This window comes from Arvicanthis niloticus, chromosome 2 (assembly GCF_011762505.2).
Source record: "Arvicanthis niloticus isolate mArvNil1 chromosome 2, mArvNil1.pat.X, whole genome shotgun sequence".
NCBI lineage: Eukaryota > Metazoa > Chordata > Mammalia > Rodentia > Muridae > Arvicanthis > Arvicanthis niloticus.
The window spans coordinates 13469646-13495900 of record NC_047659.1 but is presented as its reverse complement, the minus strand read 5'-3'; the positions used below and the strand labels follow the sequence as shown (position 1 = coordinate 13495900).

General features: G+C 41.1%; 2 pseudogenes; both read right to left on the bottom strand.

The window, feature by feature from the left end:
* Window positions 1–10117: 10117 nt before the first annotated feature.
* LOC117704343 (selenoprotein K pseudogene) lies at window positions 10118–10465 on the bottom strand (annotated as a pseudogene).
* Window positions 10466–11676: 1211 nt separating this feature from the next.
* Window positions 11677–26026, bottom strand: LOC117702865 (olfactory receptor 1J2-like; annotated as a pseudogene).
* Between the last annotated feature and the right edge of the window lie 229 nt (window positions 26027–26255).

Sequence of the window (26255 nt, the reverse complement as noted above, 5' to 3'; positions counted from 1 at the left end):
GAATTGGGTATTGTTCCTTCTGTTTCTATTCTGTGGAATAGTTTGAAGAGAATTGGTATTAGGTCTTCCTGGAAGGTCTGATAGAATTCTGCACTAAAACCATCTGGTCCCAGACGTTTTTTGGTGGGGAGGTTTTTAATGACTGTTTCTATTTCTTTAGGGGTTATGCGACTGTTTAGATGATTTATCTGCTCCTCGTTTAATTTTGGTACCTGGTATCTATCTAGAAAAATGTCCATTTCATCCGATTTTCCAATTTTGTTGAGTATAGGCCTTTGTAGTAGGATCTGACGGTTTTTTGAATTTCCTCTGTTTCTATTGTTATGTCTCCCTTTTCAGTTCTGATTTTATTAATTTGGATACTGTCTCTGCACCCTTTGGTTAGTCTGGCTAAGGGTTTGTCTATCTTGTTGATTTTCTCAAAGAACCAGCTCCTGGTTTTGTTGATATTTTGTATAGTTCTTTTTGTTTCAAATTGGTTGATTTCAGCCCTGAGTTTGATTATTTCCTGCTGTCTACTCCTCTTGGGTATATTAGCTTTTTTTTGTTCTAACGCTTTCAGGTGTGCTGTCAATTTATTAATGTATGTTCTTTCCATTTTCTTTTTGTGTACACTTAGAGCTATGATTTTTCCTCTTAGTACTGCTTTCATGAAGTCCCACAAATTTTGATATGATGTGTCCTCATTTTCATTTAAATCTAAAAAGTCTTTAATTTCTTTCTTTATTTCCTCCTTGACCAAGTTATCATTGAGTAGAGCATTGTTCAGTTTCCACATGTATGTGGGCTTTCCGTTGTTTTTGTCCAAGTCAAAGACAAGTCTTATTCCATGGTGGCCTGATAGGCTACAAGGGATTATTTCAATCTTTTTGTATCTGTTGAGGCCTGTTTTGTGACCAATTTTATGGTCTATTTTGGAGAAGGTACCATGAGGTGCTGAGAAGAAGGTATATTCTTTTGTTTTAGGATGAAATGTTCTATAGATGTCAGTTAAGTCCAATTGGTTCATAACTTCTGTTAGTTTCATTGTGTCTCGGTTTAGTTTTTGTTTCCACGATCTGTCCATAGCTGAGAGTGGGGTGTTGAAATCTCCCGCTATTATTGTGTGAGGTGCAATGTATGCTTTAAGCTTTAGTAAAGTTTCTTTTATGTATGTGGGTGCCCTTACATTTGGAGCATAGATGTTCAAAATTGCAAGTTCCTCTTGGTACATTTTTCCTTTGATGAATATGAAGTGTCCTTCTTTATCTTTTTTGATTACTTTTGGTTGAAAAACGATTTTATTTGATACTAGAATTGCTACTCCAGCTTGTTTCTTGAGACCATTTGCTTGGAAGATTGTTTTCCAACCTTTTACTCTGAGGTAGTGTCTGTCTTTTTCACAAAGGTGTGTTTCCTGTATGCAGCAGAATGTTGGGTCATGTTTATGTATCCAATCTGATAGTCTATGTCTTTTTATTGGAGAATTGAGTCCATTGATATTAAGAGATATCAAGAAAAAATGAATGTTGTTTCCTGTTATTTTTGTTATTGGCGGTGGTGTTATGTTTGTATAGCTACCTTCTTTTAGGGTTGTTAGAAGATTACTTTCTTGCTTTTTCTAGGTTGTAGTTTCCCTCCTTGTGTTGGAGTTTTCCACCAATTATCCTTTGAAGGGCTGGATTTGTGGTAAGATATTGTGTAAATTTGGATTTGTCATGGAATATTTTGGTTTCTCCGTCAATATTGATTGAGAGTTTTGCTGGATAAAGTAGTCTGGGCTGGCATTTGTGTTCTCTTAGGGCCTGTATGATATCAGTCCAGGATCTTCTGGCTTTTATAGTCTCTGGTGAGAAGTCTGGTGTAATTCTTATAGGTTTGCCTTTATATGTTATTTTATCTTTTTCCCTTACTGCTTTTAGTATTTTTTCTTTGTTTTGTATATTTGATGTTTTGATTATTATGTGACGAGAGGTATTTCTTTTCTGGTCTAGTCTATTTGGGGTTCTGTAGGCTTCTTGTATATTTAAGGACATCTCTTTTTTTAGGTTAGGGAAGTTTTCCTCTATAATTTTGTTGAAGATATTTACTGGCCCTTTAAGTTGGGAGTCTTCACCCTCATCTATACCTATTATCCTTAGGTTTGGTCTTCTCATTGTGTCCTGGATTTCCTGGATGTTTTGGGTTAGGAACTTTTTGCATTTTGCATTTTCTTTGACAGTTGTGTCAATGTTTTCCATGGTATCTTCTGCACATGAGATTCTCTCTTTTATCTCTTGTATTCTGTTGGTAATGCTTGCATCTATGACCTCTGGTCTTTTTCTTAGGTTTTCTATCTTCAGAGTAGTCTCCTTTTGAGATTTCTTTATTGCTTCTACTTCCATTTTTAGATCCTGGACAGTTTTGTTTAATTCCTTCATCTGTTTGGTTGTGTTTTCTTGCATTTCTTTAAGGGCTTCTACCTGTTTACCTGTGTTCTCCTCAAATTCTTTGAGAGTGTTATTTATGACCTTCTTAAAGTCCTCTAACATCATCATGAGAAGTGATTTTAATTCTGGGTCCTGCTTTTCTGGTGTGATGTGGTGTTCAGGACTTGTTATGGTGGGGGAACTGGGTTCTGGTGATGCCAAGTAACTTTGGTTTTTGTTGTTTACATTCCTGTAGCTGTAGTTCTACTCGAACTCACTGGTTCTGACTGGAGTCTGCCTTTCCAGTTATCTTGGTTGTATCAGAACTCCTCTCGGTAAGGATGACTCTATGATCCTGAGCTCCAGGTGCTCTGGGTTCAGCGGCTCTTCTAGGATATTTCAGGATATGGAGTCTCCACAGTGGTAGACCAGCTAGGTGTTTGCTATTCTGAATGTAGTTGCTCCTCTAGGATGCTTTGGGATATGGTGTCCCCTGCTCTGCTGCTCTGCGGGCCGTGTCCTCACTAGGATGCCTGCAGCTCTATGGTCCTTGACCTCTCTTGGGTGCCTCTGCAGCTCTGGGGTCTGTGACCTGTGAACTCCCTAGGGTGCCTCTGGACTCAGTTTCCAGAGGGGAACAGATTGGCTGGGAGACTGCTCGAGCCACTGGTATCCAGGCCAGGGGCAGAAGTGGCGTGGTTCTCCGCAGGGGCAGGGTCTGGCTGCCAGGTGCCCTCTGGGGGGCTCTCTACTGCCAGTTGTGCTTCTAAGGCCTAGGGCTGTGGGCGGATTCTCCTACCTTCTGCTCTGCGATCCATCCCTAGGGTGCCTCCAAACTCAGTTTCCAGAGGGGAGCAGATCGGCTGGGAGACTGCTTGAGCCACTGGTATCCGGTCAGAGGCGGAAGGGGCGTGGTTCCTTGTCCCTGGTTTTAATGGGATTGCTCTGAGTTTCTCTCCATTTAGTTTGATGTTGGCTATTTGTTTGCTGTATCTTGCTTTTATTATGTTTAGACATGGACCTTGAATTCCTGATTTCTCCAATACTTTTAACATGAATGAGTGTTGTGGTTTGTCAAAGGCTTTTTCTGCATCTAATGAGATGATCATGTGTTTTTTTTTCTCTTTGACTTTGTTTATATATTTGATTATATTGATGGATTTACATATACTGAACTATCCCTGCATTCCTAGGATGGAGCCTAATTGATCATGGTGAGTGATCATTTTGATGTGTTCTTGGATTCAGTTTGCAAGTATTTTTTGTGTGTGTATGTTTCACTCCAGAATTTTATTTTTTTATTGGATATTTTATTTACACTTCAGATGCCATCCCCTTTCCCCATTTCCCCTCCCTAGAAAACCCCTATCCCATGCTCCCTTTTCCTTTTTGCTTTTATACAATTTTTTTAAATGTTAAGCAAAGGGTTTATAAGTTTGGTAATGCTCAATCAGAAGTGTAACCCAATACCCAACCTAGATATATCAACTATCTTTGACTGGTGGAGACACATGAACATCTGCCTCCATGCCCCACCCTCTCTTTCTCTCTCCTTTGTTGGGCCTTGGATGAGGTAACTTCACTTAACCTGCCACCTTTAGTCACGTAGGACACAGGTAGAGGGCTTGATTAACAAGTCTCCACCTCCAGAGATTTAAATATTAATGAATTATCAAAAGGTCAGGAGCGTAGCTAATTAAGTTATTCCCTCCCCTTTCTCCCTTCCCTATAAGATTGGTCTCCCCTGGCTTTTGGTGGGGAAAGCGCGTACCACTTACATCCATTAACCATGTCATGAACAATAAAGCTTTGGAAAACAGGACTCCACGTGTCGCATGGTCTCTCCGCCTGATTCCCAGCTTTTGGAACCTTGGAACCTTGCCAATGCAGCCGCCGGCCCGCCCACCGACAGCTGCGTGAATGTGGGAGCCTCCGCTGCCGGCGTGGGAAGCCCACCCAGGACCCTGATGCCGGACCGCCCTGGGACCCTGCCGCCAGACTCCCTCCCCCCGCCCGCGAGATTTCTTCCCCACACTCCTTCTCTCTCTCATCACCTAGCTTCTTCTCTCCTTCTTCTTCTCCTCTCCTTACTCCTTCTCTTCCTTTCAGTACTCCTTCCCCCTTAGCTCCTCCTACATATCACCCTTCCTGTTAAAATAAAACTTTTCTCTCAAAATACAATTACAGCATAATTATACCAATTTGTACCAGTGAGGTACAAGATAGTCCTAATACCCAGTCCATCATTTTGTTGACTAACCAAAACCTCTGTCGTCTCTCCTAACTAAAACACTTAGTTTTGAACCTGGCTTATTTCTTGGCTTTAGAGTGAATGTCAGCTGAAAACCATCCACTCAGATCTTTTCTCTCAAAGTAAATAGCCAGGATTGGCTATGAGACTATAGGTTTTCAACCCCATCAGATATCCAGAATGACTGAGTTAACTGAAATTATGGGGAGCACTAAGCATAGCTTCTAAAACTTAGCCAATTTATAGAGACTTCTGAACACCTGGACAGTCCCTATACTACAGAATGTTGGAGCATCAAATCTTCAGCATTCTGGCCCAGAATCATCTGACAGACCTTAGTGTTGCAGAATTATTAAGGGCTGATTCCTCTGTCTAGGCAGATATAATCAGTAGACTATTCTGCATGTGTGTCCTTTTCTAGACAGTAATTTCTCTGTAGATGGAAAGAGGCAATTCTTGCCTAATGGCTGTCTCCTCACAGCTGGAGTAACTCCAAAGATGCTCAATTTCTTCTTAGAATCCACTACAGGAAGCTGTCAGGAGCAGACAGGTCTCTAATCAGTATATAAATATTTGTAGCGTCAATTCTAAGGATTTCTGATGTTTTGAAAACTAACTATCCATGTAAGGTAACCTGGACTGTTGTCTGTTATCTCCTCTCAGCTATTTCTAAATAAAATATAGAAAACACCCTAACAATAAACTCAAAGCCATGAATTTGCTATAGTCCCTTAACTCGCAGGCTAACGATCTCAAATCAGTTAAAAAAGTTAAAGAAGGACTGGGTCTAAGCCTTGTATTCCTAAATGTGTTATACAGGTACAATGCCCATGAGAGTATCAATATTCATCTCACTTTTATATCAATAAGAAGCTCGTACCAATGAAAACCTTAAATTTGAAATCAAAGTAAATTTTTTGGAAGGATTTAGAAATTTAGGAGGCAGTTTATGTTAATGGAAACAGCATCATAGAAACAGGAAAATCACACCCTCACAGAAGCACGAGGAGGAGGGATGGAATAAAGGGTTCCTGGGTGGTGGTGGGGGAATGGGATAAGGAGATAAAATTTGAAATGTAAATATTATATCCAATAAAAAAAATGAAAAAAAAAGAAAAGTTGTTAGAATCAACATCTTTAATAAAATGTCAGCCCTCTAAAAAAAATTATCTTGATACTAAAACTTGTTTTGAGAATTGTATATTGCAGAATACACAGCCGTGGTGTATCTACTCATCAAGCAAACTGAGCAGACCTGCTCAAACCTCTGATGTCCTGGAATTCCATCTGGATGCAGTGAAGACACAGCGTCAGAGGCTTATCAATTTACTCTTCCCCCCACCCCTCATCTAATATCTCAGTGCCCGTAATCAGCTTGAAGAAGTCAATGAAGAGTCAGCGCCCGTATTCCTTGGGCTTGGGGACTAATGTGGTTAATATTGGTCTGTCTTTCTAAGGAAAAGTAGTGGTTTTGTTGGAACAGGGAGGATTAGCTAGGACTTATTGCATAGCCATAACCTATTGGTAGAAATCTGTATAATTATTATCAAGATGAAGTTATAATTTCTTAAATGATGCAAGTATTTTATTGAATATTTTTGCATGGATATTCATGAGGGAAATTGGTCTAGATTTCCATTTCTTTGTTAGGTCTTTTTGTGGTTTAGATATCAGGGTAACTGTGGCTTCACAGAAAGAATTGAGTAGTTTTTTCTTCTGTTTCTATTTTATGGAATAGATTGAGAAATATTGGTATCAAGTCTTCTTTGAAAGTCTGATAGAATTCTTCACTAAAATCATCTCACCCTGGGCTCTTGTTGTTGTTGTTGTTGTTGTTGTTGTTGTTGTTGTTGTTGTTGTTATTAAACTTCTAATGACTGCTTCTATTTCTTTAGGGGTTATGGGACTGTTTAGATGATTTATCTAATCCTGATTTAACTTTGGTACCTGGTATCTGTCTAGAAAATTGTCCATTTCATCCAGATTTTTTTAGTTTTGTTGAATATAGTAGGATATGAATATTTTTGGAATTTCTTAAGTTTTTGTTGTTATGTCTCCCTTTTCATTTCTGAATTTGTTAATTTGGATATTGTCTCTGTGCCCTCTAGTTAGTTTGGCTAAGGGTTATCTACCTTATTGATTAAAAAAAAAAACAGCTCCTAGTTTTGTTGATTCTTTGTACGTTTCCACTTAGTTGATTTCAGCCCTGAGTTTGATTATTTCCTGCTGTCTTCTCTTCTTGGGTATATTTGCTTCTTTTTGTTCTAGAGCTTTCAGATGTGCTGTTAAACTGCTAGTGTATGATCTCTCCAATTTTTTTATGGAGGCATTCAGAACTTTGAGTTTTCTTCTTAGCACTGCTTCCTTTGTGTCCCATAAGTTTAGCTATGTTGTGCCTTAATTTTCATTAAATTCTAAAAAGTCTTTAACTTCTTTATTTCTTCCCTGCCCAAGTTATCATTGAATATATAGTTGTTCAGCTTCCATGTATATGTGGGTTTTCTGTTGTTTGGTTGTTATTGAAGACCAGCCTTAGTCCATGGTGGTCTGACAGAATACATGGGATTAATTCAACATTCATGTATCTGTTGAGGTTTGTTTTATGCCTGATTTTATGGCCAGTTTTTGAGAAGGTACTATGAGGTGCTGAGAAGAAAGTATATTCTTTTGCTTTAGGATGAAATGTTCTATAGATATCTGTTAAATCCATTTGGTTCATAACATCATTTTATTGGATATTTTATCTATTTACATTTCAAATGTTATCCCCATTCCCTGTTTCCCCTCCAGAAACCCCTTATCCCATCCTTCCTCCCCCTCCTTCTATGAGTGTGCTCACCCACCCACCCAGGTTCATAATTTCTATTAGTTCTACTGTGTCTCTGTTTAATTTCTATCTCCATGATCTGCCCATTGTTGAGAGTGGGGTGTTGAAATTTTCTACTAATATTGTGTGAAGTTCAATATGTGTTTTGAGGTTCAGTAATGTTTCTTTTACAAATTGAGTGTCCTTGCATTTGGGGCATAGATGTTCAGAATTGAGAGATAGTCTTGGTGAATTTTTCCTTTAATGAGTGTATAGTTTCCTTCCCCATCTTTTTTGATAAAATTTGATTGAAAGTCTATTTTATTGGATGTTAGAATGGCTACTCCAGCTTGCTTCTTGGAACCATTTGTTTGGAAAATTGTTTTCCAGCCTTTTACTCTGAGGTAGTGTCTGTCTTTGTCACTGAGGTGTGTTTTCTGTATTCAGCAAAATGCTGGGTCCTATTTACATATTCAGTCTGTTAGCCTATATCTTTTTTATTGGGGAATTGAGTCCACTGATGTTGAAAAATACTAGAGACCAAAAATCATTGCTTCCTGTTATTTTTGTTATTAGAGGTGGAATTGTGTTTGTGTGGGTCTCTTCTTTCCAGTTTGTTATGAGAAGGTTAATTTCTTGCTTTTTCTTGAGTGTAGTTTCTCTCCCTGTGTTGGACTTTAACTTCTATTATCTTCTGTATGGCTGGATTAGTGGAAAGATATTGTTTAAACTTGGTTTTGTCTTAGAATATCTTGGTTTCTCCATCTATGATAATGGCGAGTTTTGCTGGATATAGTAGCCTGGGATGTCATTTTTGTTCTGTTAGGATCCAGATGACATCTGCTCAAGATCTTCTGGCTTTTAGAGTCTCTGTTGAGAAGTCTGGTGTAGTTCTGTTAGGTATGCCTTTATATGTTACTTGACCTTTTTCCCTTACTGCTTTCAATATTCTTTCTTTGTTCTGTATATATGGTGTTTTAATTATTATGTGACAGGAGGAATTTCTCTTCTGGTCTCATCTGTTTGGTGTTCTGTAGGCTTCTTGTATGTTTATGGGCATCTCTTTCTTTATATTAGGAAAGTTTTCTTCTATAATTTTATTGAAGATGTTTGCTGGCCCTTTGAGTTGAGAATCTTCACACTCTTCTATACCTATTATTCTTAGGTTTGGTCTTTTCATTATGTCCTGGGTTTCTTGAATATTTTGAGTTAGGAGCTTTTTGCTTTTTGCATTTTCTTTGACTACTATGTCAATGTCTTGTAGCTGGATATTTTACAATAAACTCATTAATGTAGGAGGAGTTGAGAGGAGCAGAAAAAAGAAAAGAGAAGGAAGAGGAGGAGCTAGGAAAGAGGGACCAGAGAGAGGGAAAAATGGCAGCAGATATATGCGTGCCTCTAGCAGTCTAAGGTAGTTGTAACATCTAGGTTAGGTATTGGGTAACACCTCTAATTGTGTGAGCTTCTTGTTAATTGAGCATTACCAAACATATAAAGCCACTGGATAGTCTTTAACCATTAAAGTCTCATTTCTACCGGGTACCACATGGATGGCAGGATGGTCTGGGCTCAGCCCAGCCTGGTGGAGACAGCGTGGTAGATTGATGGAGCCATCTCCCATGTTGGAGTCTTGTGGGTATAGTTGTGGCATGCATGGCCTCTGGCCCTTTCCAGCTGTGGTGCGCTGGGCCCACGTGTCCTATGGCCTCTTCTAGCTGTGCCATGCTAGGCTTCTGGTCACGGAGCATGGCTACCTGAGCTAGGCAGAGCCACCGCCTCTTAGATGGTCAGCCTGCACAGCCCCATTTATTAAATATTAATTTTAACAATGTCTTCTATGGTATCTTCTACACCTGAGATTCTCTCTTTTATCTCTTGTATTCTGTTGATGATGCTTGCATCTGTGACTCCTGCTCGCTTTCCTGGGTTTTTGATCTCCAGGGTTGCCTCTCTTTGTGTTTTCTTTAATTTTTCTATTTCCATTTTTAGATCTTGAACAGTTTTGTCCAATTCTTTCACAAGTTTGATGGTGTTTTTTTATTTCTTCAAAGAATTTATGTGTTTCCTCTTTAAGGGCTTCTACTTGTTTACCTGTGTTGTCCTGTATTTCTTTAAGGGAGTTATTTATGTCCTTCTTTTTTTACTGAAATAATTACATTGTGGTTTATTTATAAATGAGAGCAAATAACAGTGAGCAGTATTTCAAAAGCTGAGAAAAGGCAACATTAACAGGACTATATACATTGGAGAAGAGGGTGGTGGCTTGGAAAAGCAAGACAAAACCAAAACCAATCAAACCAAAACAAACCAAAAAAAAAAAAACAGGACTAAATACATGGCCTTTATTTCTTCCAGATCAAAGATTTTGGGTATAATCATATAAAGATGAACAATCAAGTTTTGCAACCTAAAAATATTTACTTCTTAAAACTATATTAATGCTTTAGTAAACTATACAAAAAAGATAAGGAGACAAACATGTACATTTATAGAACTGCATATCAGTCAGGCCAGATCCTGCAGAGGGAATTCCCAGCATGACCTCATTCATCTGTGAGGACACAGAGCAATCCTTTGTTTGGACATACACCATCTTCTCTTGTATGAGCCACTCTTCAACTCCTGATGACTTCCTTCTACGAGTGTGTGTGTCTGGTTGTCTGATTCTCAGAGCAGACATTTACCTTCCTCATCCACCAGCCGTTGGAGGAGTGCTGGGGCCACAAAGGTGACTGATCCGACCCATTCTTTGTGGAGGGTTTCCTGGTGGCCCTCTTCCATCATCGTATCTGGAATCAGAGGAGCTCCCATAGCCTCTTCTTCTCTTCACATCTTGCTGAAGCAGAGTTTAAAACAACAAACCAAAAATTCTGCTATTCCCCAGAAGAAATCTGTTATGAAAGACAATCTCCATGGGGACTGATTCCAGCTGTCCAACACTTGACCATTTGAGATGTAAACCATCTTCCCTCCGGTTGCCCGCTTCCTAGTGACAGAGAAGCCTTGACGCCCTGTTGTTGCTGTACCTAGCCTCCCCTATTTATGTCCTTCTTAAGTCCTCTATTATCTTAATAAGATGGAAATTTAGATCTGAATCTTGTTTTGTAGGTGCGCTGGGGTACTCAGCACTTGCTGTGGTGGGAGAACTGAGTTCTTATGTTGCCAAGTATATTGGTTTCTGTTACTTATGTTCTTGTGCTTACCTCTCACCATCTGGTTAGATCTGGTGTTAACCGGCCTCGCTGTCTGTAACTGGAGCCTGTCCCTCATCCTGTGATCCTGTGATCCTGTGATCCTGTGATCCTGTGATCCTGTGATCCTGTGATCCTGTGATCCTGTGATCCTGTGATCCTGTGATCCTGTGATCCTGTGATCCTGTGATCCTGTGATCCTGGCTGTGTCAGAACTCCTGGGGGTTACACTGCATCTGTGTGTGTGCTGAGTGGGTGGAGATCCAGAACAAAGGCTCCACTTGGCACAGGTGCAAACTGGAAGAAGCATAGTTCTCTGGCTGCTGGGGAGTACCTGTGTCCCTGGGTCACGGGGTTCTCGGTTATGCCTCATATTGGGGTGGGATTTGGGGTCTCAGTTGTGATCCTGGATGTGTCAGAACACCTGGCAGGTCAAGTTGCAACTGACATGTGGGTTGAGTGGGTGAGGATCCAGACTGGAGGCTCTGCTCTTGGTACAGGTGCAAACTGGAAGGCAATTTTGTGTTTTTTATGGGATTCCTATGTGTATTTGTGGGTGTGTTTCTGTGTCTATATGTGTTTCTCATGCTTTTTCTTCAGCTCTTTCTCTTCAATTTTTTCCTATTTCAACTGTTTGTTTGTTTTATCTTATTTTATTTTATTCTCATTCCTTAAAGCCCAATTGTTTTGTAGTGAAAAATAGAAAGAATGTGAATCCAAGTGGAAGAAAATTGGGAAGAAACTGGAAGCAGTTTGGGGGAAGGGAAACTGTTTTAGAATATATTATATGAAAAAATCTATTCTCAATAAAAGAAATTACTAAAAAGACAAAAATTCATGACTTGCCAAGTCTATCTTCAGGGTACTCTGTAAAGCATTAGGAGAAGGGGTAAATATTATCAAAATCAACTGTACAAAATACTCATATAACTAATTTTTAAGATGAGAAAGATAGGAAAAACATAACTTGAGTAGATAACTCTCACTTGACAAAGTTAACTTCACTTCTACAAAGTGGTCCATGGGCCAATTTTTATATTTTTATGCTGTAGATGAAGTGGGTGTCACCACTGTATACATAACTGAAACAATTTCATCCTTAAATTCAGAGTTATTTAAGAAATGAAAGAGATAGATAATTCCAAGTATCCTATAGTGCAAAAGCACCGGGAAGAACTTTGCAGATATTCTTGGTGGAGGGACACTTAGGACAGTAGCCCCAGTACAGACATAAGAGCCTGAAATGGTACCCAGTTGCAGAAGAGTCAATACCCCCTTCAGGGAAGATCACTAACTCATTGAAGGGTGTGTTTAGGCAGGACAGCTTCAAGGACTCATTAAGATAACAGAAAGGGTAAGGGATGGATGAGACAGGAGGGAGTATGCAACAGGGCATGTACACAAGAAATGAAGCAGCACCCAGCCACCAGGAAGTCATACAGCTCCTCCCCCATCATAACGGTATAATACAGTGGATGTTATATGGACATATGCCTGTCATAGGCCATCACTTTAAGAAGAAAATTGCCAACATATAGAAAAAACAAGAAAAAAATATATTTGAGAAACACCCTTCATAGGGAATGCTTAGGTGCCGAGTCTGAATGATCCGGAGCATCTCTGAGACAGTAACTGATGGGAAAGAAAGCCAAGTGGCTGAGGAAGAAGTACATGGGGGTGTGGAGGTGAGAGTCCAGCCTGATGAGCAGGATGATGAGCAGGTTCCCCAGCACTGTGATCAGGTACATGGCCAGGAACAGGGAGAAGAAAATCTTCTGCTGCTCTGGTCTGATGGGGAGCCCCAGGATGAGGAGTTCAGATACAATGCTCTAATTCTCCCTCCTCGTGCTGCTCTTGTCTCTGTTGGAAATGAAAGAGAAGGAAATATCAGAGACCTGAGCTCCTCACCCATTTGGCACAACAGACACATCCTTCTCCTCAGGGGACTGACTGCATCAAAATTCAGACAAACTATTTGCCATACTGTCTGAATCTTAAGTTCTGAATTAAATATACTATTTCTAGAGGAAAAAAAAAAAAAGCTTCCTTCAAGACACAGTACAAATTTGTTCACGTATTCAAGCATGGTCAAAACAGTACTTCAGCACAGAGAATCTAACTGCAAGATTCCTTCTTGGAGCCTACATCTTATTCAGCATTACACAGAATACCAAACAGGAGAAGAGAGACAGCCAGCCCCACCACTAGGAAGCTTGAGAGGGCCCCTCACTTCTGCAACAGAGGCATTTGCTGTGTGCCTAAGTTCTCTCTTCTATAAAGAGATAATATTATCTAGGGATGAGAATTTGAGGAAAATCTGAATTACAATGCATATAACAATCGTATTGCAGACGCTACACATGGTCTCATGCACCCATGTCACCTGCTGCGCTATGACATATTCAACAACAATCTACTGTCAGACTCCAGGTATTCAGAAAAATAATTCAGTGAAGTGGACATCAAACTTGCCCCAGGTACTAACATTTAAAAATAATAATAACAAATCACCAACCTTCTAGACTTTTACACTCCCTGGGAATATACAGGCCAAGGTCCTACATTGTAGACCATGAGGATTGGCTCCCTGAAGTAGTAACAACAATGTGTGTGTGTGTGTGTGTGTGTGTGTGTGTGTGTGTGTGTGTACATATATATGGATATATATCCATATATGCATGTGTATGCATAGTATGTAATATGTGCGTGTCTGTCTCTTTCTCCTCTCTCTCTCTCTCTCCCTCTCTCTCTCCCTCTTGCTCTCTCTCTCTCTCCCTCCCTCTCTCTCTCTCTCTCACACAGACACACACACACACACACACACACCCTCCTCTACTCTTCTCTCCTTTCTCCTCTCTCCTCACTTCTCTGTCCCAAGACAAGGGTTCATTCACAGAAGCAGACTTGAAAATCTACCCTAAGAAGTTTCTCATGTCTGGAACTCAGAACTTTGACATGCTGCAGGGTTTTGAGGGTTGGGTAGATTCATAACCATCCAATTATAACAAATTCCCCAAGATTTGACACCTCATTGATCATAATTGAGCCTACTTGGCTGACATTGATAACAATATATTATTTTATTGCATATTTTCTTTATTTACATTTCAAATGTTTTCCCCTTTCCAGGTCCCCCCTTAGGAAGCCCCTTATCCCATCCTCCCTCCCCTACCTTTATGAGGGTGCCCCCCCACCCAACCACTTCCTGGCATTCCCTTACACTGGGGCATCGAACACCCTCAGGCCCAAGGGCTGCTCCTCCCACTGATATCCAACAAGGCCATCCTCTGCCACATATATGGCTGGAGCCATGAGTCCCTCCATGTGTACTCTTTGGTTGGTGGTCCAGTCCCCGGGAGTTCCGGGGGGGTCTATCCAGTTGACACTGTTGCCCCCCCCATGGAGCTACAAAACCCCCTCAGTTCCTTCAGCCTCTTCTCCAACTCCTCCATCGGGGACCCTGCACTCAGTCTAATGGTTGGCTGCAAGCATCTGCCTCTGCATTTGTCAGGCTCTGGCAGAGCCTCTCAGGAGACAGCCTCCTAGTCAGGCTCCTGTCAGCAAGCACTTCCTGGCATCCACAAATAGCATCTGGGTTTGTTGACTGTATATGGGATTAATCCCCAGGTGGGGCAGTCTCTGAATGACCTTTCTTTCAGTCTCTGCTCCACACTTGATAACAATATATTCCTGAGTTTGGGCATCAGAGAACTAAATCTCAGGTGATAAAGGAATTGGTCCAAGCTACTGAAGTAAAACCTGATGCTGTCACAATTCCAGACTTCATTAATATGATCAGTTCCAGAATGGATGTAGTGATATGTAGAAGCCAAGGCATGAGGCTCATGACTTGAAGGCTAACATCAGTTATGCATCTCAAAAAAAATAAATAAATAAGGGACAAGATAGACTGAAAAAAAAAGAAGGGGCAACCTTAGTCAAGTCTGAAACTATTTCAGAACTTCAAAGTCACACTGTAACACCTATCTCATTATCTGCCAACACACATACCTGTACTTATTATTTACTCTAATGTTTGAGAGTGGATGGTGAAGCTGTGTAATAAATGTATCAGTACAACGGTTCTATATCAAGCCTTTGCTGGGGAAAACAAAAGCATACAGTCACTAACTTACATCAGACATCAAATTTGCAAGCAACATTTATGTAGATTAATTCAACCGGCTGGAAACATTCATGTGTGTTTATAAAGCAGACATTATAGTAGCTTACTTTTTGTTGTTGTTTTTCTTTATTTGTTTTTTGTTTTTTTTTTTTTGTTTTTTTTTTTTTTTCTGTCTTTTTGTTCTTGTGTCCTTAGTGTGAAGCCACATGCTGAAGGACACACAGTACTTGATAAATCCTGATCTTGAGTCTTTCCTGGAATGCAGCTTGGTACTTTATCCAGTAAGAGTTAAGTCGCAGATCACAAACAGAAGATGGGAAAATGGAGTCCAGGAAATGGCAATCATCCCAAGGCTCTGGTGCCTGGTAAATACACCTCTTTAAGAGCTGAAAGGGGCAGAGAGGGCAGGTCATCACAGTAGGAAAGAAAAGCACACCATAACTTAAACCTCCAACTGAAATCCAATAGCCCACTGGTATTTACTAGATTAAACATCTTGAAACTCAAGCATCTCTGAAAGAAAATTCAGAGGCTAAAGGTAAAGCAAATACTCAAATTTACTGGTAGAATAAACAAAAAGATGGCCTTGATTTAAATCACCCTTTGTGTAAAAGAAACAGCTGGGCACACTGAAGAATGAAGAAGGAATGTAGTCAGGTGGAGTCTGACAGGAGGTCTTAAATGAGCTTGCTTCCTCTGTTCTTGCCCAAAACGATCCCCCATGGACAATTAAGAAATGACTCATGAGTTGAGAATCTGCCATATTTTGCATGTTCATAACACATGTTGAAATAAATCCTTGGCTCCGCACACTTTACAGTTCAGGCCATTGAGCTTCATGAAGTTTAACTCCAATGTCCTAAGTCTGTGACGAGTCAAAACTAGACATTTGAACCAAGATGTCTATGAAAGCCGAGCCCAGGCCTTTAGCCACTATGGTGACATGGTCCCAAGAAGGTAAGTATGGCATTGTTGAAGGCTAGTAAAGGAAAGTGCCCATACAGAAACCAGGTAACTTCAAGTCAGATGACCAAAAGCTGCCCATTTAGCTTAAGGAAGAGCCCACTGGGAGCTGCCTAAAATACGATAGATAAAACAGCATAAAAGCACATGTGTTTACACAAATATATGCATCAATGTATCATAACTCTAGTTCCACAGCTGATTAAAGTGTGAACATTACATAGTCACACATACATACGAGCAATCGTAGATCTCTCTGGCTGATAGTCATTCTCTCCGTAACCTGAATTCAGCCTAGTTAGAAAGAGACAGCATGTCATTTTCATATGAATTTACACGCAGCTGATAAATACCACCATACAGCACACTAGCCACGAATGTTACACCCAGTCATCTCTCAAAAAAGTACACACTACGTGCACACAGATGCTCACACAGCAGAGCACTCAAACAGAGCACAAACCCAGCACATGCGAACACACTATCAGAAGAGCAATGGTTCTCAGACATGTATAACCTGCACCTGTCTTTCTTACATAAAGAAAGTGGTTATAGGAGCCAGTGCCTACCAAATACACTGTATTGATTTTCTAATTTAAAAATTTTATAAATTATTAATAAAAATACAACACATACACATTTTCCTTAAACACCCAAATCTATTGGCAACTGATAATTTTTCATCTTCTTCTGACCTGTTACAACCCTTGATAAGCTTAGATGCATTCTGTCCAAGCCTGTTCCCTGGGCTAGTCCCTGAGACCTTGATGTCTATTCATAAGGACCAGTATTCAAAAAAACAAGAAGTTCTCAAAACTAAAGGATCTATTGGGTGCTGCGTGTCTGTCTTCAAGGAGCAGAAAAATAGAGATGTGTATTTACCAACAAGATTGATACACAGGAGAAAATAGCCCTAAGCTTCTAGTGACAAAGAGAACCAGCTCAGATTCACTGTCTGATTTCCTGTATTGCCCATGGGAGGAGGGGTGGTCTGTGACAGGTCTTGATGGGCTGAGACACAGGAGACACAGTAAGAAGTGTGCTTGACTTTGATGAGTCATGGAAAAGCACCAGTGGCCCTAGTCACTTTGACTTCTGATGCAAGCAAGCATAGTCTGAAGCAATCATGACTCAGACACAGGATTTGTAGATATAGTCGGGCTTGTCCTTCCTTCCCTCCATACCCCACAGCACTGGTTCCATCTTTTAGCATTCACATCCCACTACTCTCTGAGAGTTTTGCAAGTCTTTAGGATATTCTGTAGAGCAGGGACCAAGGTTTCTTCAGGAGATGGGGGTTGGGGGAGGGGAGTGAGACTGATCTCAAGGTAACTGAATGCAGATTGACCTGAGAACATTATCAGCTGTACCCCTTATTCACTGTGTACCCTAACCAAGAGCTTAAGTTCTATGATAACAAATAACACAGAATGATGAAGTGTGAAACCCATTGGTAAATGTAAATATGTAGTCAATTCAAAATTATCTTGTACAGTAAAAGTGGTAGATAAATCAGTTTTATCTTTCACATAAACATTAAGAACGTTAATGGTTATTAATAAGTGACATTAATAGCATGACTGAATAGCTTTCCAGCTTTCTACCTCAGCTCTCAAAAAAAAAAAAAATCCAAGTAGTAACTATCCGCAGATAAGAATAATCCCGTAAGTACTGTAGAAAATGAGATTAAGGCTGAAAAACCCACTTGGGGCCACAAAACTGGGAAGCCATGGCAAAATAAACAGGAAAATGAATCTTTGTATCTCCATTGCTCCTCTTTCAAGCCAGCACAATGCAAAGCCAACTGCCTTCAGACCCCATGGTTTCAAAAGTGAGCTGAAGAAAGACAGTGCAATTCCCCACCACTCTGGGACCCTTCACGGGAGGCTCCTCCTGTCTGTCTTGTGAGTAACATGGGGAGCAGCAATAGGGAGAGGCCACCTGGGGGGACGTAGAAACAAAAATGAGATGAGGGGATCAGTACAAAAGGATATGGTTACCCACAGTTGTGCTACATTCTGGCCAAAGATAAGAAACTACATACTGGAAGGTTAACCCACACCACCACACTGAGACAAAATCAAACCATGGGTCTTCAAGCAAGTGGCTATCATGCACACTCCAGGTGCTGTTGGGAAGTCTTCCATGGACTAGACAAACCAGACACTGTTCTAACCCTGTGGTGGGGGAATCCCAGCCTGCTTTATTTTATGTGTTCTTGAAATCTATTTGCAAGTATTTTATTGAGTATTTTTGTATCACCGTTCATGAGGGAAATTTTTTCTAATTCTCTTTCTTTGCTGAATCTTTATATGGCAAAGTTCCTTCTGCTTCTATTTTGTAGAATAATTTGAAGAGTATTAGTATTAGGTGTTCTTTGAAAGTCTGGTAGAATTCTACATTAAAACCATCTGGCCCTGGAATTTTTTGGTTGGGAGACTTTTTAATAACTGCTTCCATTTCCTGAGGGTATATGGGTCTGTTGAAATTGTCTATGTGATCTTGATCTCCCAATTTTGTGGAGTATAGGTTTTTAAAGTATGACCTACTGATTCTTTGAATTTCCTCTGTTTCTGTTGTGTCCCCCTTTCAGTTTATGATTTTGTTAATTTGGATATTCTTTTCAATGTCTTTTACCTAGTTTGAATAAGAGTTTGTCTATGTTATTGGTTTCCTCCAAGAACCAACTTTTTGTTTCCTTGATTCTTTGTCTTTTTCTCTTTGTTTCCATTTTATTGATTTCAGCCTTCAATTTGATTATTTCCTGCCATCTGCTCTTCTTTGGGTATTGTGGTGGTTTAAATAGGGATGCACCACCCCCCAAAAATTCATGTGTTTGAATGTTTGGCTCATAATGAATGGCACTATTAAAAGGTATAGCCTTTTTGGAGGAAGTGTGTCTCTGCGGAGGACGGCTGTGAGGTCTCAAACTATGCCCAGTCTCCTTCTGCACATCATCTCCTTCTGCTGCCTTCAGGTCAAGATGTAGAACTCTCAGCTTCTTCTCAAGCACCATGTGTGTCTGCATGCTACCATGCTTCTCAACGTGATGATAATGGACTGAACATCTGAAACTGTAAGCAAGCTCCAATGAAATGTTTTCCTTTATAAGAGTTCCCATGGTCATGGTGTCTCTCCCTAACTAAGACGGGTGTGTTTGTTTCTGTTTGTTCTGGAGCTTTCAGGTGTGCTCTTAAGCTGCTAGTAAGGAACAATTACACAACTTTCCAGACAGGTTTGTACTGGACAGTGTAAACATTTCTAGGCACTGCCCTTGCCAGTGAAGACATTCATGCCACATCTCCAGCAGAAGTGAAGAAGTTGACTAAAAAGAAAGACCTGAAGGAAGTCTGACTATGGTGAAACACAATAACCAATGTTGGACCACAAATCACCACAACTGAGGAGTCCTCGTTCATCCAAGTTCTCACTATCTATGGTTTTGATACCCACAGACATCTCTAGGCTGAAACTCTTAGATAAAAACAGTTCATACACTTGAAATGATGTAACGTGATAAATAATGTGATGAGATCTGCTGTCCTGCTCCATCTTGTCCAAGGCATGACTCATCCCTCTGTCCAGCAAAGCCACTCTTGTATACACTTCCCACCCATTAGTCACTCAGTAATGCTCTTGGTTATCAGATACAGACACACTGTTGTGATATCACAGTGCTTGTACTCAAATAACCCTTATCTTTCATAACAATGACCCCAACATGCAAGAGTAGTGTTTGGGATATTCCAAAAAGAAGCTGTAAAGTGTTCTTAACTTTTACATAAGGGTTCTAAACTTTAGTACAGGTATTATGTGGGGAAAAAACGTAATAGATGATAGATAGATAGATAGATAGATAGATAGATAGATAGATAGATAGATAGATAGATAGATAATTTTGGGTCTTTGGGTCCAGGTAGCTTTTTTGTTTTATTTTGTTTTGTTCATTGACCTTGGGTTTGTTCCATAAGCCCTGTATCATTGAGCTAAATCCCCAACCTTTTTTAAGTAGCATTTGATACTATTCGGTTTTAGTCATCTGCTAGAGATCTTACAGTATAATTCATACAGATAGGAGTGGAGACTGCTTAAGATTAATGCCATAAGCCAAGGTTTGAGGGATAACTGGGTACCAATGCATAAGGCAGATTAGTACAGAGATGACTAGATTCACTGGGGTCTAGTTTGCTCCTTCAACTTCAAGAAATGGAAAACGATAGAAATCAATATTCATTGAATGTCTGATGCCCAAGGAGGAAATGTTGGCAAGACATGATTGTCACATATCAATAGTTATTTTTCCCCTGAAACTTCCCAAAAATGGGGTACTTGGACTGGATTGCATTGGGAATTGATTAACAATATCTTGGGAGCATAGCTCAGTTTGGGATCACAGCGTTCGCTCGAATTACACTGGCACCATAAATGTACTTGGCAGCAACACTCATGATAGCCTGTGCCACGCTGGTGATCGGCTGTGCTAAAGGGGAGGTTGGGAATTTGATTTTGTGAATTGCACCAAGTACATGACTTGTCTGAAGAATTGCTGTTGTACTTGAACTAGCCACTAGAGGGTAGCCTTTTCCAAGAAACTGGCTGAACTTGGCACTTGGCCCAGAAATACAATGAAAGGGTATTTGGATGGATTACAAGCTTTGCTAGACTGACTCAGCATCTTGCTTGTCAATACCTCAGGATAAGAAAACATATGCCTACTATCAAATAACAATCATCACGTTGATAGCTTTAGCATCTGTTACTTAAACAGCAGTAGCCAGATGTGTTATAGGCTCAGGCAAGAGGTGGTCCTTGTGAGAATACTTCAGCATAGAACAGGATGACTGATAAGCACAGATTTCTTGCTACTCCATCAGCCAGAGGGTCTTAAAAGAAAGTTCCAGATCTCTGCAGTGCCCTGGGTTTGAAGTCTTTAAGGATCCTCATTGAATTAGCCCCATGGAAGACAGGTGAGCTATGCTCCACAGTAATTTATGTGTTAGTGTATAACAGACTTATCCCTTAGAGCATGAAGAACAGCCATGACCCTAGATTACATGGAACCTAGAATTTGTTAAGTGACCACTAGGTATGGAAAATGCATGGAGGATAAGAAAACAGCACTTTTGTTGGTAAGGTTAGGAGATTGCCATGATTTTAATAACTAATATGTTCCCTCTACAATGGGATATGACGGCACACAGAATTTGTAGGCTGTTCTAGTCTGTTTTGTGTTTTTATAATGGAACAGCACAACCTGGGCAATTACTAAAAGAACAGAATGTGTGTCTCACAGTTGTAGAGGCTATGAAGACAAGATGAAGACATCAGTGTTTAGTGACGACTTGGTATGCTGGCATGGAAAAAAAGACACCACACACTCAGCTCTAATCTTCTCTTAGGAAGTCACTAGTTCCATAATAAGGGCCCCACCCTCGTTACCTCATCTCCTTCTAGTGAAAATGCCCCACCTCCAAATACCACCAACCTATTGAGTGTTAAATTTCCACTATATGAAATCTTAGGGAATACATTATTCGACTCATGACAAACTGAATCAGAATGTTAGTGAAGATAAGGTGAAGATTTGTAATGTTCACCTGAGTAAGAAGTTAACTTGAGACAAACTGTAACCTCTAGCTGATGTGATTTTTACAAGTATGTGTTAGTCAAAGAAAAAATAAACTTAACTTGAAAATACTTGCAACTCCATGCCATTGTTAAGGATTATTTCTTTAAATGGGAGTGATGATGAAGAAAAAAAAGGAAAGCTGGGGAAAAAAGCAAAACTTGTATAAAGAATACAGTCATGCTTCCACGGAATCCATGGAAGGGTCCCCAACCCACCATTAGATGTGACACTCTTATGGTCACATCGGTTTTCTTTGTTGTTGTTTTGTTTTGTTTACTTTTTTGATCTTATAATTTGTCTATTTTTGTGAAACAAGTATTATAGAAATGACCTAGTTGAGAATTATTTTTGGAGATATGGTGGCTTGTGTGTGTAATTCCCATACTTAGAAGGCTGAGGAAAGACTGTCTTGAGTTTGAGATCAGTCTGTGTGTATAGTGAGTTTCAGGATACTCTGAGCTACAATGTAAGACTGTTTGGAAGAAAAAAGAAGTAAGTCCAAAGTGTGCTGGTTTGAGTGTGAAATATCCTTCACAGATTCATATTTTGGAACACATAGTGCATGCAACAAGTACAATTTTGGACATTTTAGAGTATGGTGGTTTGAATAAGAATGATCCCCATAGGCTCATATATTTGAATGCTTAGTTACCAGGGAATGGCATTATTTGTAAAAGAACAGGAGATGAGTGTGAGGGAAATGCCAAAGTGTAGCTCCTCGCAACCAATGGCTTCTGGTGCAGGGGTGGGAAGGACAGGGCTCAGCTCTTATTTGCAGGGCAGGCCACTGAGAGCTTGACCATGCTCCAGTGGTGTACAGAAAACACAAAGAGGACTTGTGTTGGTTGGTTGGTTGGTTGGTTGGTTGGTTGGTTGGTTGGTTAGTTGGTTGGTTGATTGGTTGATTGGTTGGATTTTCTTTTTCTTCTTGTTTTTGTTTTCTACTTCTTTGATAGGGTGGAGGTCACAAAGAAGGGAGGATATGAAGAGACTGGGAGGGGACTGTTATGTAAACCCCCAGAAAACCAGTGGAAATGTTATAATAGAAAAAGAAGACAGAGTAAGAGATTTAGACTTGTTAGAAGATCTGTCATTGGGGGTGGCCTTTGGGGTTCCAAAAGCCCAAGCCACTCTGTCTGTCTCTGCCTCAGTCTCTCTCTCTCTCTCTCTCTCTCTCTCTCTCTCTCTCTCTCTCTCTCTCCCTCTCTCCCTCCCTCCCTCTCCCCCTCTCCCCCTCTCCCCTCTCCCCTCTCCCCCTCTCCCCCTCTCCCCCTCTCCCCCTCTCCCCCTCTCCCCCTCTCCCCCTCTCCCCCTCTCCCCCTCTCCCCCTCCTCTCTCTCTCTCTCTCTCTCTCTCTCTCTCTCTCTCTCTCTCTCTCTTTCTGTATATCAGGGTGTAGCCCTCTATTTTTTCTATTTTTCAAGGTCCATCCTACCATGCCCGCCTCTGTGCTCCCTGCCATAATGATGATGGCCTAAAACTCTTAAACTGTAAGCCATTCCAAATTAAATGTTTCCTTCATAAGACTTGCCATGGTCATGGTGTCTCTTTACAGTGATGGAACACTAAAACATAGAGCTTTTAGGAGTTGGGGTCTTATTGGAAGAAGAGCCACTGAGAGGCAGGTTTGATAGTCTAGCCCCACCAATCCCTTCACAGAAGTAAAACCGTTGGGACTCAAATACCTTTCAAATACCCACCATTTCTCAGTACTTACACACTAAGGACCCAACTTCAGCTTGAATTTCAAAAGGGGAATTCTTGATGATGCTTGCCATTCATCAATTCGTGGTGCTAAGTAAAGCTGGCGCTGGGTGAGTCTATCCTGTCATATCTCATCAGCTTGCCTACTAGTCCCTACCTGTCATGCCCCCTCCTTCCTGCTTCTGTGCTCTATGTACTTGCTTCATATGCACCAGAATATTTGCACTTTTTCTCTTTTACTTCTTATATCTCAGCTAGTATGGAGTTATCATTGGCTTCTTTATTTTGGTGCTGGGGATCAAACCCAGGACCTCACATGATATAACACTAAGCTACACCCTCCAGCCCCCATTTTTAATTTATTTTGAATCTTATCTGCTGCGTCTTTCTTTCAAAAATCCCTGTTTTTAATTATTGCTAAATACTTTTCATTAATTAATTCTTCAACAACTTCATATGTGTATGTAACATATTTTGCCATATCCGTATCTCATTGCCCTGCCCCATCTCCCTCACTGCTTTGTCTCGGCATGTCCCATAAATATACATATTTATATTTATACCTGAGGTTAGAGCTGCTGGCCTGTGGGTGGGTGTAGAGTTACTGATTGGAACATGGGCAATTTATCAGAGGCTATATTTTTGCAGAAAGGTAGATTCCCTTTCCAGAAGCCATTTACTGCCAATAGCTTCTCAGCTAGGTATGGAGCCTCATGGGCCCCTCCTCCATCCAAGCTAGAACACAGAAGGGCCCAACCTTGTGCAGGGAAACCAGTAGATGCTGTGAAATTCATGAGTGCTCTGGCCATGTCATACCCAGAGACAGTGTTTCACAAGACTCCATCCCCACCTTCTGGCTCTAACATTCTTTCTGCCACCTCTTCCACCGTGTCTCCAGACCCTTGAAAAGAAAAATATATTCATTACTTTTTGTTTGTTTGTTTGTTTGTTTGTTTGTTTGTTTGTTTTTCGAGACAGGGTTTTTCTGTATAGCCCTGGCTGTCCTGGAACTCACTCTGTAGACCAGGCTGGCCTCGAACTCAGAAATCCGCCTGCCTCTGCCTCCCAAGTGCTGGGATTAAAGGCGTGCGTCACCACCGCCCGGCTCATTACTTTTATGTTATGATAAAATACTATGACCAAAAGCTACTTATAGACAGAATTTATTTTGGCTTACAGCTCCAGAGAGGTAAGGGCCTATCAAGGCAGATCAAGAACATGCAGAGGCATGTTCGAAAGTGTTAGGCATGCAGCAGGCATAGCAAGTCGAGAGCTCCTGTCCTCAATGGCAAGCAGGCAGCAGAGGTTTGAAACTCTAAGCCCACCTGTGGTGATGCACTTCATCCAGCAAGGTTGCACCTCCTGAACTGCCCCCAAACAGCACCACCAACTAGAGACAAAGTATTCAGAGAGCCAAACCTATGAGGAACATTTCTCATTCAAACCACCGAAGGCCATGATAGAGAAGTCCCATTTAGAGATTTGCACCCAATGGTTGTAAGTTATAAGTCTCCACATTAACCTTTGCCTGTTTAAAAACAAAGGAGAAGGAGGAGGAGGAGGAAAAGGAGAAGGAGAAGGAGGATTAGGAGGAGGAGGAAGATTAGGAGGAGGAGGAGAAGTTTCTCTGGCCAAGGTTTCGACACATACTGGATTCTAAGGGCCTGACTGTATGTATTGGCTATCAGGAAAGTCTTCTGCTTCCGACCTCACAGTGGAACAGATGTCCTGAAACAGTTCTGGAACCCAGGAAAGTTCCAGCCACAGTCCCTGGCATCAGAAGAGGAACTTCATCCCAGGAAGATATTTCACATGGTTCTGACTCACACAGCCAAGTCTGCTTTGTTATGGCAACGCTCACAGGTGAGCACATAGCGTCACGTGAGAGATGCTGATCCGCTTACAAATGTAGTAATATGGGTGAGTTTCCTGGGTTTTGCTTAGTTATAGATGCTTCTTGTCGATGCTCCTGCTCTTCCTCCATTTAAGCCTACAGCTGTGTCAGTACCCTGAAAGGGGACTTGGGGGTCACTGGGCCCCTTTACCAGTTCCTCTTCTCCATGAGCCACATTGGTTAAATCTCATGGTTCTGCTTTTTGCCGTTATATGTCTCTTCGAATGGTGTGTTGGGGAGGTTGGCTGAGCCCAGTTCCCAGATCTGGGCTTCTTATAAAACTCTGAGGACACAGTATCTGAACACCAGCTTCCCCTGTGTCTGTGAATCTTTGTCTCCAAACTTCTTACTGTGAGATACTACTGCTTTGTAGGGTTAAGACCTACCCTAATGACCTATTTTAACCTGATTTTCTCCACAAAAATCTGGAGCTAAGACCACACTCTAAGATATTCAGAATGGGAACTACCACTTACCCTTCTCTTGAAACACAATCAGGCTATAGTGTCTGCATTTGTCAAGTGTGAAGTCACCGTTGCCTACAGACTAAAATCCTGAGCTCAGCGACTCTAGGCAATATGGCTCCTGCTGAAGTTGGCATCCTCAGCCCTGGCCTCTCCTCCTGCCACTTGCATTCCAGGCTCTAACTGTAAGATATGGTTTGCTTCTTCATGCCTTAGGGACTTCTAGTTCATCTTCCTGAGTATGTCCATTCACCCGATCTGTTCTTTCCCCTCAGGCTCAGATTAGCTAGCACTTCGTCTCTGCCTTGGCATCCTTCCATCAGTTCCAGATCATACTACCATCCTCTTGTACAAAAGGTCTGGTAAAGAAGTGAATCTAGGGCGGTGGTGGCGCACGCCTTTAATCCCAGCACTTAGGAGGCAGAGGCAGGCGGATTTCTGAGTTCGAGGCCAGCCTGGTCTACAGAGTGAGTTCCAGGACAGCCAGGGGTACAAAGAAACCCTGTCTCGGAAAAAAAAAAAAAAACCTGAATCTAAGTACTTACAACAGTCTTCCTCACTAGACTGTGAGATGAAGCCTGCATCTGGTTGCTTATTACACCACTCGCCATGGCAGGATGCCTGGAACACAGTGGTCCCTTGATAAATATTTTCAGAGTGAAAGAGAGCCTGGAAAGCCATTGAGGATTCTGAACAGATACAATGAAAACATGCAGCAGACCTCAAGCCACCATCTGAAGGACCACTGCTCCGTTTAATTAATTGCTCGGGGTGGCAGGAGCCCTCCATGGCAAACTGCTCAAAATGGCAGGAGCTCTTTGTGAAGCTGCTTCTTGGTTT